An 18,179-nucleotide genomic window follows, 5' to 3' on the forward strand; every position below is an offset into this window, starting at 1 on the left:
CGCGGACGGGAGGGAGCAGCTGATTGGTGGAAGCGGATTAGAGGAATCAGCTGATTGGGAGTAACCCCAGTTAAGGGGGAGTATGAGTGCCAGGGCAGTTTATTGTTCTGGGTGTCGGATGTGGGGAATCTGGGAGTCTGATAGTCTTCCAGACATCCACATCTGCACCAGGTGCGACGAGACGGGGCTCCTAAGGGACCGTATTAGGAACCTGGAGCGGCAGATTGATGACCTCCGTCTGGTCAGGGAGAGTGAGGAGGTTATAGAGAGGAGTTATAGAGAGGTGGTCACTCCAAGACCACCGGAGGTAGACAAGTGGGTCACGGTTAGGGGGGGGGCAAGGAGCAGAGGCAGGGACTAGAGAGTACCCCAGTGGATGTACCCCTTGGCAATAAATACTCCTGTTTAGGTACTGTTGGGGAGTACAGCCTACCTGGGGGCAGCGACGGCGCCCGGGCCTCTGGCACGGAGTCCGGCCCTGTTGCTCAGAAGGGTAGGGAGAGGAAGAAGAGAGCGATAGTGATAGGGGACTCTATAGTGAGGGGGTCAGATAGGCGATTCTGTGGACTCAGTCGGGAGACCCGGATGGTAGATTGCCTCCCTAGTGCCAGTGTCCGGGAAGTATCTGAACGTGTCCAAGATATCCTGAAAAGGGAGGGAGAGGAGCCAGAGGTCGTGGTACATATAGGTACCAACGATATAGGTAGGAAAAGGGAAGAGGTCCTGAAAGGAGAAATTAGGGGGTTAGGAAGAGAGTTAAAGAAAAGGACCTCCAAAGTGATAATCTCAGGCTGACTGCCTGTGCAATGCGATAGTGAGAATAGGAATGGAGTGAGGTGGAAGATAAATGCGTGGCTGAGGGACTGGTGCAGGGAGCAGGGATTCAAGTTTCTGGATCATTGGGACCTCTTCTGGGGGAAGTATGACCTGTACAAAAAGGACGGGTTGCACCTGAACCTGAGGGGAACCAATATCCTGGCGGGGAGATTTGCTAAGACAACTGCGGAGACTTTAAACTAGTACGGTTGGGGGGAGGGACTCAAATACAGATAGCTAATAGGCAGTGTGTGATGCAGGAGGCAGAGAAGGGAAACACTCAGGCCCAACATGTAGGAGAGAAAGAAGTGAAAAGAAATAAACTGAGAATAAGAGGTGATGGGTCCCTTAAATGTGTATATTTTAATGCTAGGAGCATTGTAAGAAAGGTGGATGAGCTTAGAGCCTGGATTGACATCTGGAAGTATGATGTTGTGGCGATCAGTGAAACGTGGTTGCAGGATGGTTGCGATTGGCAATTACATATTCCAGGATTTCATTGCTTCAGATGTGATAGAATCGGAGGGGCAAGAGGTGGAGGTGTTGCATTGCTTGTCAGGGAAGATATCACAGCAGTGCTCTGGCAGGATAGATTTGAAGGCTCGACTAGGGAGGCTGTTCGGGTGGAACTCAGAAATGAGAAAGGCTTAGCAACACTTATTGGGGTGTATTATAGACCGCCAAATGGGGAACGAGAATTGGAAGAGCAAATATGTAAGGAGATAGCAGATATTAGTAGTAAGCACAGAGTAGTGATTGTGGGTGATTTCAATTTTCCGCACATAGACTGGGAATCACATTCTGTAAAAGGGCTGGATGGTTTGGAGTTTGTAAAATGTGTGCAGGATAGTTTTTTGCAGCAATACGTAGAGGTACCTACCAGAGAAGGGGCAGTGTTGGGCCTCCTGTTGGGAAATGAGATGGGTCAGGTGACGGAGGTATGTGTTGAGGAGCACTTTGGGTCTAGTGATCACAATGCCATTAGTTTCAATATAATTATGGAGAAGGTCAAATCTGGACCAAGGGTTGAGATTTTGGATTGGAGAAAGGCTAATTTTGAGGAGATGAGAAAGGATTTACAAGGAGTGAAATGGAACTTTTTGTTTTATGAAAAGGATATAATAGAGAAATGGAGGATATTTAAAGGTGAAATTTTGAGAGTACAGAGTCTTTATGTCCCTGTTCGGTGGAAAGGAAAGAATAATAATTTGAAAGAGCCGTGGTTTTCCAGGGAAATTGGACACTTGGTTCGGAAAAAGAGGGAGATATACAATAAATATAAGCGGCAGGGAGTAAATGAGGTTCTTGAGGAATATAAAGAATGTAAAAGGAATCTTAAGAAGGAAATTAGAAAAGCAAAAAAAAGATATGAGGTTGCTTTGGCAAGTAATGTAAAAGTAAACCCCAAGTGGTTCTACAGATATGTCAATAGCAAAAGGATAGCGAGGGATAAAATTAGTCCATTAGAGAGTCAGAGTGGACAGCTTTGTGCTGAGCCGGAAGAAATGGGGGAGATATTAAACAATTTCTTTTCTTCGGTATTCACCGAGGAGAAGGATATGAATTATTTGAGGTAAGCGAAACAAGTAGAATAGTGATGGAAATTATGAGGATCAAAGAAGAGGAGGTACGGACACTTTTGAAAAATATAAAAGTGGATAAGTCTCCAGGTCCTGATAGGATATTCCCTAGGACATTGAGGGAAGTTAGTGCAGAAATAGCAGGGGCTATGACGGAAATATTTCAAACGTCATTAAAAACGGGGATGGTGCCGGAAGATTGGCGCATTGCGCATGTTGTGCCTTTGTTTAAAAAAGGTTCTAAAGGTAAACCTAGCAATTATAGACCTGTTAGTTTGACGTCTGTGGTGGGAAAATTAATAGAAAAGATACTTAGGGACAATATATATAATCACATGGATAAACAAGGCTTGATTAGAAACAGTCAACATGGATTTGTGCCTGGAAGGTCATGTTTGACTAATCTTCTTGAATTATTTGAAGAGGTTACCAGGGAAATTGATAAGGGCAAGGCTGTGGATGTTGTCTATATGGACTTCAGTAAGGCATTTGACAAGGTTCCACATGGAAGGTTGATTAAGAAAGTTAAATTGTTGGGTATTAACAGTGAGGTTGCAAGATGGATTCAACAATGGCTGAATGGGAGATACCAGAGGTTAATGGTTGACAACTGTATGTCAGGTTGGAGGCCAGTGTCTAGTGGAGTACCCCAAGGATCTGTGTTGGGTCCACTGTTGTTTGTCATTTACATTAATGATCTGGATGATGGTGTGGCAAATTGGATTAGTAAATATGCAGATGATACTAAGATAGGTGGTGTAGTTAATAATGAAGTAGATTTTCAAAGTCCACAGAGAGACTTGGGCCTTTTGGAAGGGTGGGCTGAAAGATGGCAGATGGAGCTTAATGCTGATAAGTGTGAGGTGCTGCATTTTGGTAGGACAAATCAAAATAGGACGTACAGGGTAAATGGTAGGGAATTGAGGAATGCAGTGGAACAGAGGGATCTGGGAATAACTGTGCATTGTTCCCTGAAGGTGGAATCTCATGTGGATAGGGTGGTGAAGAAGGCGTTTGGTATGCTTGCCTTTATAAATCAGAGCATCGAATATAGAAGTTGGGATGTAATGTTAAAATTGTACAGGGCATTGGTGAGGCCGAATCTGGAGTATGGTGTGCAGTTCTGGTCGCCAAATTATAGGAAGGATGTCGACAAAATGGAGAGGGTACAGAGGAGATTTACTAGAATGTTGCCTGGGTTTCAGCACTTGGGCTACAGAGAGAGGTTGAACAGGTTGGGTCTTTATTCTTTGGAGCATAGAAGGTTGAGGGGGGACTTGATAGAGGTTTTTAAAATTTTAAGAGGGACGGACAGAGTTGACGTGGGTAGGCTTTTCCTTTTGAGAGTGGGGAAGATTCCAACAAGGGGACATAACTTCAGAATTAAGGGACAAATGTTTAGGGGTAACATGAGGGGTAACTTCTTTACTCAGAGGGTGGTGGCTGTATGGAATGAGTTCCGGTGAAAGTGGTGGAGGCAGGCTCGATTTTATTATTTAAGAGTAAATTGTATAGGTATATGGATGGGAGGGGATTGGAGGGTTATGGTCTGAGAGCAGGTAGATGAGACTAGGTCGGAGAATGTGGTCGGCGTGGACTGGTAGGGCCGAACGGGCCTGTTTCCGTGCTGTAATTGTTATATGGTTATATGGTTCTCGCCATAACCCTTGACACCCGCACTGACCAACAATTTATCTATCTCTGCCTTAAAAATATCCAATGGACAATAGGTGCAGGAGGAGGCCATTCGGCCCTTCGAGCCAACACTGCCATTCAATGTGATCATGGCTGATCATTCTCAATCAGTACCCCGTTCCTGCCTTCTCCCCATACCCCCTGACTCCACTATCCTTAAGAGCTCTATCCAGCTCTCTCTTGAATGCATTCAGAGAATTGGTCTCCACTGCCTTCTGAGGCAGAGAATTCCACAGATTCACAACTCTCTGACTGAAAAAGTTGTTCCTCATCTCAGATCTAAATGGCCTACCCCTTATTCTTAAACTGGCCCCTTGTTCTGGACTCCCCCAACATTAGGAACATGTTTCCTGCCTCTAACCTGTCCAACCCCTTAATAATCTTATACGTTTCAATAAGATCTCCTCTCATCCTTCTAAATTCCAGTATACAAGCCTAGTCGCTCCAGTCTTTCAACATATGATAGTCCCGCCATTCCTGGAATTAACCGAGTAAACCTACGCTGCATGCCCTCAATAGCAAGAATATCCTTCCTCAAATTTGGAGACCAAATTTGGAGACCAAGTCCACTGACTTGTGGCCTCCACAGCTGTCTGTGGCAAAGAATCCCACAGATTCTTTGCATCCCACACATCAGTTATTAAAGATGTGATAGCATCACATTTGGAAAGTGGTGAAATCATCGGACAAAGTCAGCATGGATTTACAAAAGGCAAATCATGTCTGACGAATCTTATAGAATTTTTCGAGGTTGTATCTGGACTTTCAGAAAGCCTTCGACAAGGTCCCACATAGGAGATTGGTGTTCAAACTTAAAGCACACGGTATTGAGGGTTCAGTGTTGAGGTGGATAGAGAATTGGTTGGCAGACAGGAAGCAAAGAGTAGGAATAAACGGGTCCTTTTCGGAATGGCAGGCAGTGACTAGTGGGGTACCGCAAGTCTCAGTGCTGGGACCCCAGTTATTTACAGTGTATATTAATGATTTGGATGAGGGAATTGAATGCAACATCTCTAAGTTTGCAGATGACATGAAGCTGGGTGGCAGTGTTAGCTGCGAGGAGGATGCTAGGAGGCTGCAGAGTGACTTGGATAGATTAAGCAAGTGGGTAAATGCATGGCAGATGCAATATAATGTGGATAAATGTGAGGTTATCCACTTTGGCGGCAAGAACAGGAAAGCAGAGTATTACCTGAATGGTGACCGATTAGGAAAAGGGGAGATGCAACGTGACCTGGGTGTCGTGGTGCACCAGTCATTGAAAGCAAGTGTGCTGGTGCAGCAGGCAGTGAAGAAAGCGAATGGTATGTTGGCATTCATAGCAAGAGGATTTGAGTTTAGGAGCAGGGAGGTTCTACTGCAGTTGTACAGGGCACTGGTGAGACCGCACCTGGAGTATTATGTGCAGTTTTGGTCTCCTAATCTGAGGAAAGACATTCTTGCCTTAGAGGGAGTACAGAGAAGGTTCACCAGATTGATCCCTGGGATGGCGGGACTTTCATATGAAGAAAGACTGGATAGACTAGGCTTGTACTCGCTGTAATTTAGAAGACTGAGGGGGGATCTTATAGAAACATATAAAATTCTTAAGGGGTTGGAGAGGCTAGATGCGGGAAAGATTGTTCCCGATGTTGGGGGAGTCCAGAACCAGGGGTCACAGCTTAAGGATAAGGGGGAAGTCTTTTAGGACCGAAATGAGAAAACATTTCTTCACACAGAGAGTGGTGAATCTGTGGAATTATCTGCCACAGAAGGTAGTTGAGGCCAGTTCATTGGCTATATTTAAGAGGGAGTTAGATGTGGCCCTTGTGGCTAAAGGGATCAGGGGGTATGGAGAGAAGGCAGGTACAGGTTACTGAACTGGATGATCAGCCATGATGATATTGAATGGCGGTGCAGGCTCAAAGGGCCGAATGGTCTACTCCTGCACCTATTTTCTATGTTTCTATGTTCTGCCCACCGGGACACAGACACACACATCGTGCAGATTGGGGCGGGGAGTTGTGTTGTTGTTGTTGGGATCGGTGTCGTGTGAGGCTGAGGGTAGTCGCGGTGCTGCTGATTGCTACTGTTCCTTCTGCAGTTATTGTTCCTGCTGATGATGTTGCTCATTTATTTCACGCGTGCCTCACACACACTCACACATCCCGCAGGTGGGGGCTGCTGATTGCTCCTGTTCCTGTTACTGTTCGTGTTGGTTATGATGTTGTTGTCGTTGTCCTCCCCGACACTCACTCCCACATCCCGCAGGTGGGGGCTGCTGATTGCTCCTGCTCCTGTTACTGCTCGTGTTGGTTATGATGTTGTTGTCGTTGTCCTCCCCGACACTCACTCCCACATCCCGCAGGTGGGGGCTTCTGATTGCTCCTGCTCCTGTTACTGTTAGTGTTGGTTATGGTGTTGTTGTCGTTGTCCTCCCCGACCGACACACACACTCACGTCCCACAGGTGGGGGCTGCTGATTGCTCCTGTTCCTGTTAGTGTTGGTTATGGTGTTGTTGTCGTTGTCCTCCCCGACCGACACACACACTCACGTCCCGCAGGTGGGGGCTGCTGATTGCTCCTGTTACTGTTCGTGTTGGTTATGATGTTGTCCCCGTTGTCGTTGTCCGCCCCGACACACACACCCACGTCCCGCAGGTGGGGGCTGCGGTGCTGCTGTAGCGCTGCTACTATTGGTGCTGGTACAGCTTTACTTCCTCCTCCTCCCCCTCCCCCTCCTTCTCCTCCCCGGCGCACGCACGCGCATCCCGAAGGTGTGGGCCGCTGCTCGTGGCGCGCGCACGCGCATCCCGAAGGTGTGGGCCGCTGCTCGTGGCGCGCGCACGCCACATCCCGCATGACGCGTTGGGGGCTGCTGCCCAGAGGCGCACGCGCCTGCGCACTTCGCCGAGCCGCCATGACGCAGCGGGCCGGGGCCGTCAACTGAAGAACGTCGTTGAGGTTTGTTCGTCCAGATCGTTCACGGTGAATAATCATCGGGGAAACCACCGATTATATTGAATTGTGGGCGTGTGTTTTTTGTTTAAACGTTTCATTAACGGCTTGATTGGTCGCTCGATGGCGGGCGGGCCTTTCACTGAAATGTGAGGAAGGATATTCTTGTTATTGAGGGCCGTGCAGCGTAGGGTCACCAGGTTAATCCCCAGAATGGCGGGACTGTCATATGTTGAAAGACTGGAGCGACTAGGCTTGTATACACTGGAATATAGAAGGATGAGAGGGGATCTTATCGAAACGTATAAGATTATTAAGCGGTTGGACACGTTAGAGGCAGGAAACATGTTCCCAATGTTGGGGGAGTCCAGAACAAGGGGCCACAGTTTAAGAATAAGGGGTCGGCCATTTAGAACGGAGATGAGGAAAAACTTTTTCAGTCAGAGAGTTGTGAATCTGTGGAATTCTCTGCCTCAGAGGGCAGTGGAGGCCAATTCTCTGAATGCATTCAAGAGAGAGCTGGATAGAGCTCTTAAGGATAGCGGAGTCAGGGGGGTATGGGGAGAAGGCAGGAACGGGGTACTGATTGAGAATGATCAGCCGTGATCACATAGAATGGCGGCGCGTACAGGCTCGAAGGGCCGAATGGCCTCCTCCTGCACCTGTTGTCTGTTGAAGGTGCCGGCCGGGACAGGGTGGGTTGTGTCGTGTCGTGTGCATCACGTCTTGCAATCAGTGGTCAGCACTCAGTACATTTAGTCAAGCCAAGTCATTTTTTATTTGTATAGCACATTTAAACACAACCCACGTTGACCAAAGTGCTGAACATCAGTCCAGGTACGAAGAAATGAACATACAATGGACAATAGACTATAGGTGCAGGAGGAGGCCATTCGGCCCTTCGAGCCAGCACCGCCATTCAATGTGATCATGGCTGATCATTCTCAATCAGTACCCCGTTCCTGCCTTCTCCCCATACACCCTGACTCCGCTATCCTTAAGAGCTCTATCTAGCTCTCTCTTGAATGCATTCAGAGAATTGGCCTCCACTGCCTTCTGAGGCAGAGAATTTCACAGATTCACAACTCTCTGACTGAAAATGTTTTTCCTCATCTCTGTTCTAAATGGCCTACTCCTTATTCTTAAACTGTGGCCCCTTGTTCTGGACTCCCCCAACATACAATGGCACACAAACATAACAGTCAAGTCAAATTTATTTGTATAGCACATTTAAAAACAACCCACGTTGAACAAAGTGCTGTACATCTGTAAGGGCGAACATTCGGCATGTAGCCATGTGGGTTTTATTGCAGGGGTGTAAAAAAGGTGTATAAGCTCCAGCTCGATTATGTTGCCAGGACATCCTGTTGTCAGCATGGAAGCGCGGTTTATGGCTAAGTGTATCCTCTGATATCAGCAACTGGCCTCAAAGCTTTGAAGTGTTAAGAAGAACATCTTGCCACATGGACTGCCCTTTGTTCCCAAGAAAGAAGAGGTCACGATGGACACAACGGACACGGAGGTCCCGAAAGTCACATAAAGATTTATAGGACATTGTAAACCTTGCCACATAAGGTAGCAACGGAAATGTACTGGCACATGTATTAAGGGTATAAAATGTGTGTAATTGTTAGCATTCGGAGAGAGAGACTACACTAGCTTCCTAAGCATTTCTAAATGCTTCGGTTTCTAGACTCCCACCTGGGTGAGTAGAATAAAGAGGTTAAACGAATTCGGTTGTCTGCCTGTTTTTTCTAATAGGCCACAGACTACAACATTTGGCGTAGTCGGCAGGATCTCTTTGGCACCGGCAACCACGAACGACTAAGCGGCATCGGTGGCTGAAACACGTCCGAAGGGGACAGAGTGCACTTCTCGACCGTTGTTCGAGACGCCGGACGTTGACGTTTTTCAGACACTGAAGTCCCTCGTTTGGGGTTGATTTCGTGTTCAACTGAGATTCACAGTCGCACCGATAAGGAAAAGGACAAGGATAAGGTTCCGGATTTGGAAGGTAAGGGGCGTTCACTCTTGTTGTCATTGTCTTGGCCTGGATGAAATTGATCGTTTGGTAATATTTATTGGTAGTATTTATTGGTAACATAATTTCAGATAATTGGCAATCAGACATATGGGACAGTCTTTGGATAAGAGTGATGGCGGTGCCCTGGTACAACACATGTGTTATTTATTTATTTATTTATTTGCCTCGTTAATGAAAAGATTGGGAAACGAGGCCTGGCCAGTGGGAGGTACATGGAATGTAGAGACTATCAAAGAGGATTAAAGAATGGAGAGAGGGGGTGCTGAAGCGCCATCAGGAGTCGAGGGAACGAAGTTGGAGGGAAAATGCAAGTAGTAGAGGGAAAATGCAAGTAGTAGAGGGATATCAGTGTGTGATAGGTTGGGAATACCGAAAACATGCGATATTTTGCAAGCGGAATGTAAGGTGTATGATCTAAGACTTGACCGTGATACCCGAGCTCGAGATGAATTTAAAACCGGTACCAAAGGGATATATCCCGCCCAACAACAACAAAAGTCAGAATCCGAACTACTGGAGTATATAGTGGCTTTACTAGGTAATCAGGAGTCCAAGGGTGACGAGGAACCCTGGACACGTCCGATCCCCACAGCCCCACAGACAGAGCCACCGGCTGCGGTGGTGCCAGTCCCGGTTCTACCCTCCCCGCCAGAATATTGGGGACTACCCCCCCGATTATGAGACAGCATCAGGGAATATGGATAGGTCCCAGACAAAGGGTTAAGTTGCGCCACGAACAAGAATCCGCACGATCGGCGCTAGAGATTGAGGATACTGCCTACCCTTGCCTTTTTCAGTACACCTCATTCTGCCCAGCAGGCTGAATTATTTGCCCTCACGCAGGCCTGCCAACTTTGCGTTGACCAACGTGCTAATATTTATACTGACTCACGATATGCCTTTGGGGTTGCATATGATTTTGGTAACCTGTGGCAGCACAAGGGTTTTTTGACTGCAGCAGGCACTCCTATTAAAAATGCCCTGTTTGTCCGAAATCTACTAGTGGGTTTAACACTCCCGAAAACCTTGGCTGTCATTAAATGTAATTCGCATACATCTGTCAAGGATCCCATTTCTTTCGGGAATGCATTGGCTGACACATTGGCATGCACAGAGGCCCTGACCCCTACCATTTTAGTTTCTTCAGGCGAACAACAGCAGTTTTCTGCAACTACCGCTATGCCCAGTGTTTCGGAACTCTGCCAGCTTCAGGGGGACGCTCCCGAGGCTAAGAGACACCAGTGGAGCCAGGATGGGTGTTCCCCTCGCGAATCTGACTCGCTTTGGGTTACTGCCTCTGGCAAAGTTTGTGTCCCTAACGCGCTTTTACCTGTTTTGCTGCATTATGTGCACTCTCTTACCTATGCTAGTAAGAGGGGAATGTTGGATGTAATAAATGCTACATGGTATCACCCCAAAATACATTGGGGTTTACAAATTGATTTTATTGAATTGCCACGTGTACATATTTATAAGTATTGCTTAGTTATTGTTGATGTGTTTAGCTGATGGATTGATTTTGCTATTGATGTTGCTATTTTGCTATTGTTACTCCTGCTATTAGGGGAAGTGCACTCAAGATCTAAATGGGATTGTGGTCAATCTGTATTTACTCCATGACATTTATGTAATAGACGATCAGATGATATGCAGAGGAGGCAATGGCACAATACCCTGGAAGGCAGAAAGAATAGGACCCTGCTCAGGATGGTTTAATAAGACCAGAGCTAAACAATTGAGAGACCAAGCCTATTGGGTTGTACCCTGTGGACATGCTTTGTGCCAGTTTAATTTCCAATGCCTGACAGATGAATTTAGTTTTCCATGTAAGAAGCAGCAGCCATATCAGGGTCGATCTAGATGAACTCGAGGGTTACATCAGTCATCCCTACGAGAAGAGATGAGGAGAAGAATAGACTGGAGAAGGGACTCTTGCAGTAGAACGCAGGAGAGCTTTACATGTCCAGCCAACACAGCATGTGCAGTAGGGAAGTATGAAGTACAATGCCCTGAGTGGTGCGGAGGGTATGCAGCAAAAGGACAACTAATGGCTATTACACATAACCAAGGGAAGGTCAATTTGACCACTAAGTGGAACGTAAGCATGACTTGTGAATGAGGAGATGGAACCGCATGGTTGAGTAATCAAACTGCGTTATGGGAATGGAGCAGAAAGGGCTGGAACGGCTGGGGGGCAAGTAGCAGCACTTACATTCTGAAGAAAGATGATTGGTTGGCGTGTACCAATGCTACCCAAATAGAAGGAAGGCACCCCCTAGTAATAATTTGGTAAGTACGAGAGACTACCCAGGAAGAATCCAATGTAGGACATTTAAGGCGAATGTATACAACTTGTACCCCAATGGTTAGATCCCCGAATGTGTTAAATTTGACCGTCAGGATAGAATATGAATCCAGGAAGCAGAGTGAATGTAACGTTGCTGAAAGTACAATGGAGGTGTTGGAGCTGGAATAGGAACGTTAAATTCCTTCGATTATAGAGACCCTACAAAATAAGATACAGACAGTAGGTGGATTGATGGGAGAAGGAATAAAACTACGAAATGCTTGGGATAGAGGATGCAATTTTCAGGATGGTTATCTGATGTAATGACTTGGAGACAGAATGAAGAGGTAGAAAAAGAACTGGAAAGGGTAATGCAGAATCAAACGGAGTTAAATTCGAATTACACCCACTGTATGATGAAAGAAATAGTGCCGAGGTTTGGACTACTGTGTACATTGAGCACTTTGGACAATGGACCCTATTTTACAGCCAAAGTTAATGAGGAAATGTGCGAACAGTTAAATATCCGCCAGCAGTTCCACTGCGTACATCATCCACAAGCTGCAGGTATAGTGGAACGAGCAAATGGCACACTATGAAATATATTGGCCTTGTACTTTGGAAAAATTGGAGATTACACGGGAATTTTGTTTTTGTCTTTCAGTCCAGGTATTTTTAAATTCATGTTACAAGTTGACAAAGCTTTTAATCAGGCATAGCAACTTCATGGTGAACTATTTTATGGATAACACCTTCCCTTACTCCTATTCTGTGCACGCTTTACTATTGACTTATTTACTGCCTAGTATTGAGAGCGATAACCATTTGCTCGGAGGCTGAGCTGGTGCTTTAGAACACCAGGTCTGCCCGGTTCTTTTTGAATCACTCACAGAGCCCTGGCCCCAATAATGACAACCAATCAGATGACTGTGGATGTCAATGTTTTAATGGGTGGTCCTTGAGACCCTATCTTAATCAAACACAGGAGAATTGGCCCCGGATACAAGTTAATTCTCCTCATGACTCTCCAGAAACACCAATAAATACAACTTGTTTCTGTAGAATGGGGTCTATACCAAATGAAGTTAGCCTGTCTGTGGGATGCAGCACATGCACCCATATCAGTACTGCAGTTCCCCCACGACCTCTTAATGGGACTTACTTAATATGTGGGAGCTGGGCATATGTCTGGTTACCAGGACTTTCATAGAAACATAGAAAATAGGTGCAGGAGTAGGCCATTCGGCCCTTCGAGCCTGCACCGCCATTCAATATGATCATGGCTGATCATCCAGCTCAGTAACCTGTACCTGCCTTCTCTCCATACCCCCTGATCCCTTTAGCCACAAGGGCCACATCTAACTCCCTCTTAAATATAGCCAATGAACTGGCCTCAACTACCTTCTGTGGCAGAGAATTCCACAGACTCACCACTCTCTGTGTGAAGAAATGTTTTCTCATCTCGCCACGGTGTGATCAGGGATCTTATGAGACCTGGACAGGGTGCTGTTATCTAGCTTTTGTAATCCCACATTTACGAATCATAAATCATCCTCTACAGCATCCAGAGTGGAGCTCTAAACGAGCTGTATCGGAGTTTGAGAGGTTTTGGTGGATAATATTCCTGAGATGGGGAACCGCTCGGGCGGGAACTGAAATTTGAAACTTAGCTAGTGCCCTGGAACAATTAGCAAATTGTACCGCTGATGGACTGTATGAGACTCAGGAACAAATAGGCCAGCTAACAACTGAAATGATGGCTCTGCGTCTTGTCGCTCCCCAGAATCGTATGGCCCTAGATTTCCTGCTAGCCGAGAAAGGGGGCACCTGTGCTATGATAGGGCAAGAATGTTATACATTTGTACCAGATGCATCCTCTAATATCACCAATATCGCGGGGCATGTGAAGGAGGTTATAGAAAGAGCGTTTAGCGTTTGAGCCCTCTGAGGGGGTGCTGTGAACTGTTTATGTATGTGCTGTTATGTTTGTGTGCCATTGTATGTTTGTTCTTAGTACCTGAACTGATGTACAGCGCTTTGGTCAATGTGGGTTGTTTTTAAATGTGCTATACAAATAAAATTGACTTGGCTTGACTAGGAAAATAGGGGCAGATTTAGCCCAAGATCGAATTAATGCTTCAGGATGGGATTGGTTTGGTTTAGGATATTTGTGGGGGCCGATTCTCCATTATGGCAATATCATAGCGTTAATTGTTGTGATTCTGTTAATCTGTTATTGCTTCGGTACATGTATATGCCAAATATATGTCAATCGACCACTTTAAAAGACTGTGATTATAGTATAATCAAAGAGGGGAATGTAAGGGCGAACATTTGGCATGTAGCCATGTGGGTTTTATTGCAGGGGTGTAAAAAGGGTGTAAAAGCTCCAGCTCGGATTATTCTTGGGGCATCCTGTTGTCAGCATGGAAGCGCGGTTTATGGCAACTGGCCTCAAAGCTTTGAAGTGTTAAGAAGAACATCTTGCCATATGAACTGCCCTTTGTTCCCAAGAAAGAAGAGGTCACGATGGACACAACGGACACGGAGGTCCCGAAAGACACAAGGATTTATAGGACATTGTAAAAATTGCCATATAAGGTAGCAACGGAAATGTACGGGCACATGTATTAAGGGTATAAAATGTGTGCAATTGTTAGCATTCGGGGAGAGAGACTACACTAGCTCCCTAATCGTTTCTAAACGCTTCGATTTCTAGACTCTCCCACCTGGGTGAGTAGAATAAAGAGGTTAAACGAATTAGGTTGTCTGCCTGTTTTTTCTAATAGGCCACAGACTACAACATTGCAACGAGACCTGGGTGTCGTGGTACACCAGTCATTGAAAGTAGGCATGTAGGTGCAGCAGGCGGTGAAGAAAGCGAATGGTATGTTGGCATTCATAGCGAGGGGATTTGATTATAGGAGCAGGGAGGTTCTGCTGCAGTTGTACAGGGCATTGGTGAGACCACACCTGGAGTATTGCGTACAGTTTTGGTCTCCTAATCTGAGGAAAGACATTCTTGCCATAGAGGGAGTACAGAGAAGGTTCACCAGATTGATTCCTGGGATGGCAGGACTTTCATATGAAGAAAGACTGGATAGACTCGGCTTGTACTCGCTGGAATTTAGAAGATTGAGGGGGGATCTTATAGAAACTTACAAAATTCTTAAGGGGTTGGACAGGCTAGATACGGGAAGATTGTTCCCGATGTTGGGGAAGTCCAGAACAAGGGGTCACAGTTTAAGGATAAGGGGGAAGTCTTTTAGGACCGAGATGAGAACGTTTTTTTTCACACAGAGAGTGGCGAGTCTGTGGAATTCTCTGCCACAGAAGGTAGTTGAGGCCAGTTCATTGGCTATATTTAAGAGGGAGTTAGATGTGGCCCTTGTGGCTAAAGGGATCAGGGAGTATGGAGAGAAGGCAGGTACGGGATACTGAGTTGGATGATCATCCACGAACATATTGAATGACGGTGCAGGCTCGAAGGGCCGAATGGCCTCCTCCAGCACCTATTTTTAATTTTTTTTAATTAAAATTCTTTTTTTTAAAAATTAATTTATTTTTATTTTTTAAAGAGAACCTATCACCTGTTATTACTAGGCTTGATCTTTTTGATACTCTTCGGCCTGTTTTCTTCCACCCAATTCAATATCAAGCCTATTATGCCTATGCGTATTTATAAACAGTAAGTTTCTGGTCTCGTGCCTCAATCCCTCCCCTTCCTTCCAAACCTCAGCCTCACGGACCTTATATTACCCCTAGTTCCTAAAACCCATTTCCATCACTCTCCCCCCCACCACCTTCCCCCTTCCCTCCTCCCCCCCGCCACCTTCCCCCTCCCTCCGCCACCTTCCCTCCCCCCTGGGGGCCAAGGCTGGGAGACTAAAGGCAGAGGGGAAAGGCCAGCTGTGCAACTCCAGACCCAGGATGTGGATCCAAGGCTAGGCCCAGCCTTAGAGAGACCTCTAGGCCCAGGCTGTTGCGGATCATCTCCAGGCCCAGGCTATGGATCCAAGGCTAGGCCCCGCCTTAGAGAGAACTCTAGGCCCAGGCTGCTGCGGATGAACTCCAGGCCCAGGCTGTGGATCCAAGGCTAGGCCCTGCCGTGGAGAGAACACAAGGCCCAGGCTGCTGCGGATCAACTCCAGGCTGTGGATGCAAGGCTAGGCCCCGCCGTAGAGAGAACTCTAGGCCCAGGCGGCTGCGGATCAACTCCAGCCCAGGCTGCGGGTCCCGGGCTAATGCCTCCATTAAAGACTGTATCCTTTTCCAAAAACAGTCTCCACCATCTGCCTGTGGCGTACCTCATTGAGCTGGAAGGGAATTCTGTACTGCATTTAATTCCTAACCCGACCTTCCTTTGGTGGGAGTGTCTAGGACCAGAGGTCACAGCCTCAGAATCACCTCCGAGCCAGCACCGCCATTCAATATGATCATTGCTGATCATCTGAAATCAGGGTGAAAAAGTTTTTCCTCATCTCATTCCTCAATGGCCTAGCCCTTATTCTTAAACTGTGTGTGGCCCCTGGTTCTGGACTCGCCCAACATTGGGGAACATTTTTCCTGCATCTAGCCTGTCCAATCGCTTGAGAATTTTATACGTTTTTGTAATATCCCCTCTCATCCGTCTAAATTGCAGTGAATACACAAGCCCAGGCGATCCATTCCTTCATCACAGTGTAAGAAAATAACTGCAGATGCTGGTACTAATCGAAGGTATTTATTTCACAAAATGCTGGAGTAACTCAGCGGGTCAGGCAGCATCTCAGGAGAGAGGGAATGGGTGACGTTTTGGGTCGAGACCCTTCTTCAGACTGATGCCAAGTCTGTAGAAGGGTCTCGACCCGAAACGTCACCCATTCCCTCTCTCCTGAGATGCTGCCTGACCCGCTGAGTTACTCCAGCATTTTGTGAAATACATTCCTTCATCAACCGTCAGTCCAGCCTGTTGAACTTAACTGGATAACACAGAGACAGGAGCCTGTCACTGTATGTCTGTCCACACACAACGATGAACCACCAATGGCCTTGGTTACATCAGGCCCAGGCTTACATGACCGGCAGCAGTGTTAAACAAATCTGTTTTATTATGTACAAAATGCATTTTACAAAATCATCACAAGCTGCACAAAAACGTGCAGAACAAACATCCACAGGATCAGTGACCAGACTTTGTATAAATTACAGGTTTCCAAAGAGCAACAGGTGCAGGAGGAGGCCGTTCGGCCCTTCGAGCCAGCACCGCCATTCGCCGTGATCATGGCTGATCATTCTCAATCAGTACCCCGTTCCTGCCTTCTCCCCAGACCCCGACAGCATGGACAAAGTGTGAACTGTTCCATGTTCCACAAGGATCTTGTCGTAAACTGTGGGATCTAGGACCATGGACACATCTGGTCACATCTGCCACAGAGACGGCGCAGCAGCAAACCCGTTCCCCGACACCCAGAGAAGGGGTGCTCTGTCACCCCCCACGTACAGTGGCCCCCCCTCTGCAACTCTCCCGGTCCCACAACACCCGCTCCTCATCCCTGCGAGAGAGGGAGAGAGAGAGGGGGTGAGAGAGAGGGAGAGAGGGAGAGGGGGGGAGAGGGAGAGGGAGAGGGAGAGAGAGACGGGGAGAGAGAATGAGTCCTGTGTTAGTGACTGGGCATCGCGGCCCATCCATCCCGTTCACTGCCGGGGCAGCGTCACCGCACAATGTTAGACGGGAGAGAGGGGACAGGGAGAGGGGGGGGGGGGACAGAGAGGGAGGAGGGGGGAACAGATAGGGGGGGAGGAGATGGAGAGAGGGGGCAAGGGAAGGGAAACGGAGAGGGGGGAACGGGACGGAGAGAGGGGACCGGGACGGGACAGAGATAGGGGACGGGACGGAGAGGGAGGAGGGGGGAACAGATAGGGGGGAGGAGACAGAGAGAGGGGGGAAGGGAGACAGAGGAGGGGCGGTGAGGGGGGAGGGGAGAGGGGGGGTGAGGGGGACACTCACGGCACGGTGTGGGGGTTGCTGCAGAGATACGATGCCCAGACTCCCAGTACGGCTATGGCGAGGAGGATCACGGTTAACAGGATCGCCCAACGACTCCTGTACCCTGGAGGAGACAGAGCCACACAGTGGTGAACCTGGAGATACGTTTATAGACAATAGGTGCAGGAAGAGGCCATTCGGCCCTTCGAGCCAGCAACGCCATTCAATGTGATCATGGCTGATCATCCACAATCAGTACCCCGTTCCTGCCTTCTCCCCATAACCCCTGACTCCACTAACCTTAAGAGCTCTATCCAGCTCTCTCTTGAATACGTTCAGAGAATTGGCCTCTACTGCCTTCTGAGGCAGAGAATTCCACAGATTCACAACTCTCTGAGTGAAAATGTTTTTCCTCATCTCCATTCTAAATGGCCTACCCCTTATTCTTAAACTGTGGCCCCTTGTTCTGGACTCCCCCAACATTGGGAACATGTTTCCTGCCTCTAACGTGTCCAACCCCTTAATAAGATCCCCTCTCATCCTTCTAAATTCCCGTGTATACAAGCCTAGCCGCTCCAGTCTTTCAACATATGACAGTCCCGCCATTCCGGGAATTAACCTAGTAAACCTACGCTGCACGCCCTCAACAGCAAGAATACCCTTCCTCTAATTTGGAGACCAAAACTGCACACAGTACTACAGGTGCGGTCTCACTAGGGCCGTGTACAACTGCAGAAGGACCTCTTTGCTCCTATACTCAACTCCTCTTGTTATGAAGGCCAACATTACATTGGCTTTCTTCACTGCCTGCCGTACCTGCATGCTTCCTTTCAGTGACTGATGCACTAGGAC

The 18,179-nt window shown here is 47.4% G+C and overlaps 1 protein-coding gene across 1 annotated transcript in view; it reads left to right on the forward strand.

Moving 5' to 3' along the window:
* LOC144603025 (nuclear factor 7, brain-like) overlaps nucleotides 1-18,179 on the forward strand; it is a 424,775-nt gene that overhangs the window by 259,788 nt on the left and 146,808 nt on the right. The window lies entirely within an intron of this gene.

The sequence above is a fragment of the Rhinoraja longicauda genome, chromosome 19 (genome assembly GCF_053455715.1).
Source record: "Rhinoraja longicauda isolate Sanriku21f chromosome 19, sRhiLon1.1, whole genome shotgun sequence".
Lineage (NCBI taxonomy): Eukaryota > Metazoa > Chordata > Chondrichthyes > Rajiformes > Arhynchobatidae > Rhinoraja > Rhinoraja longicauda.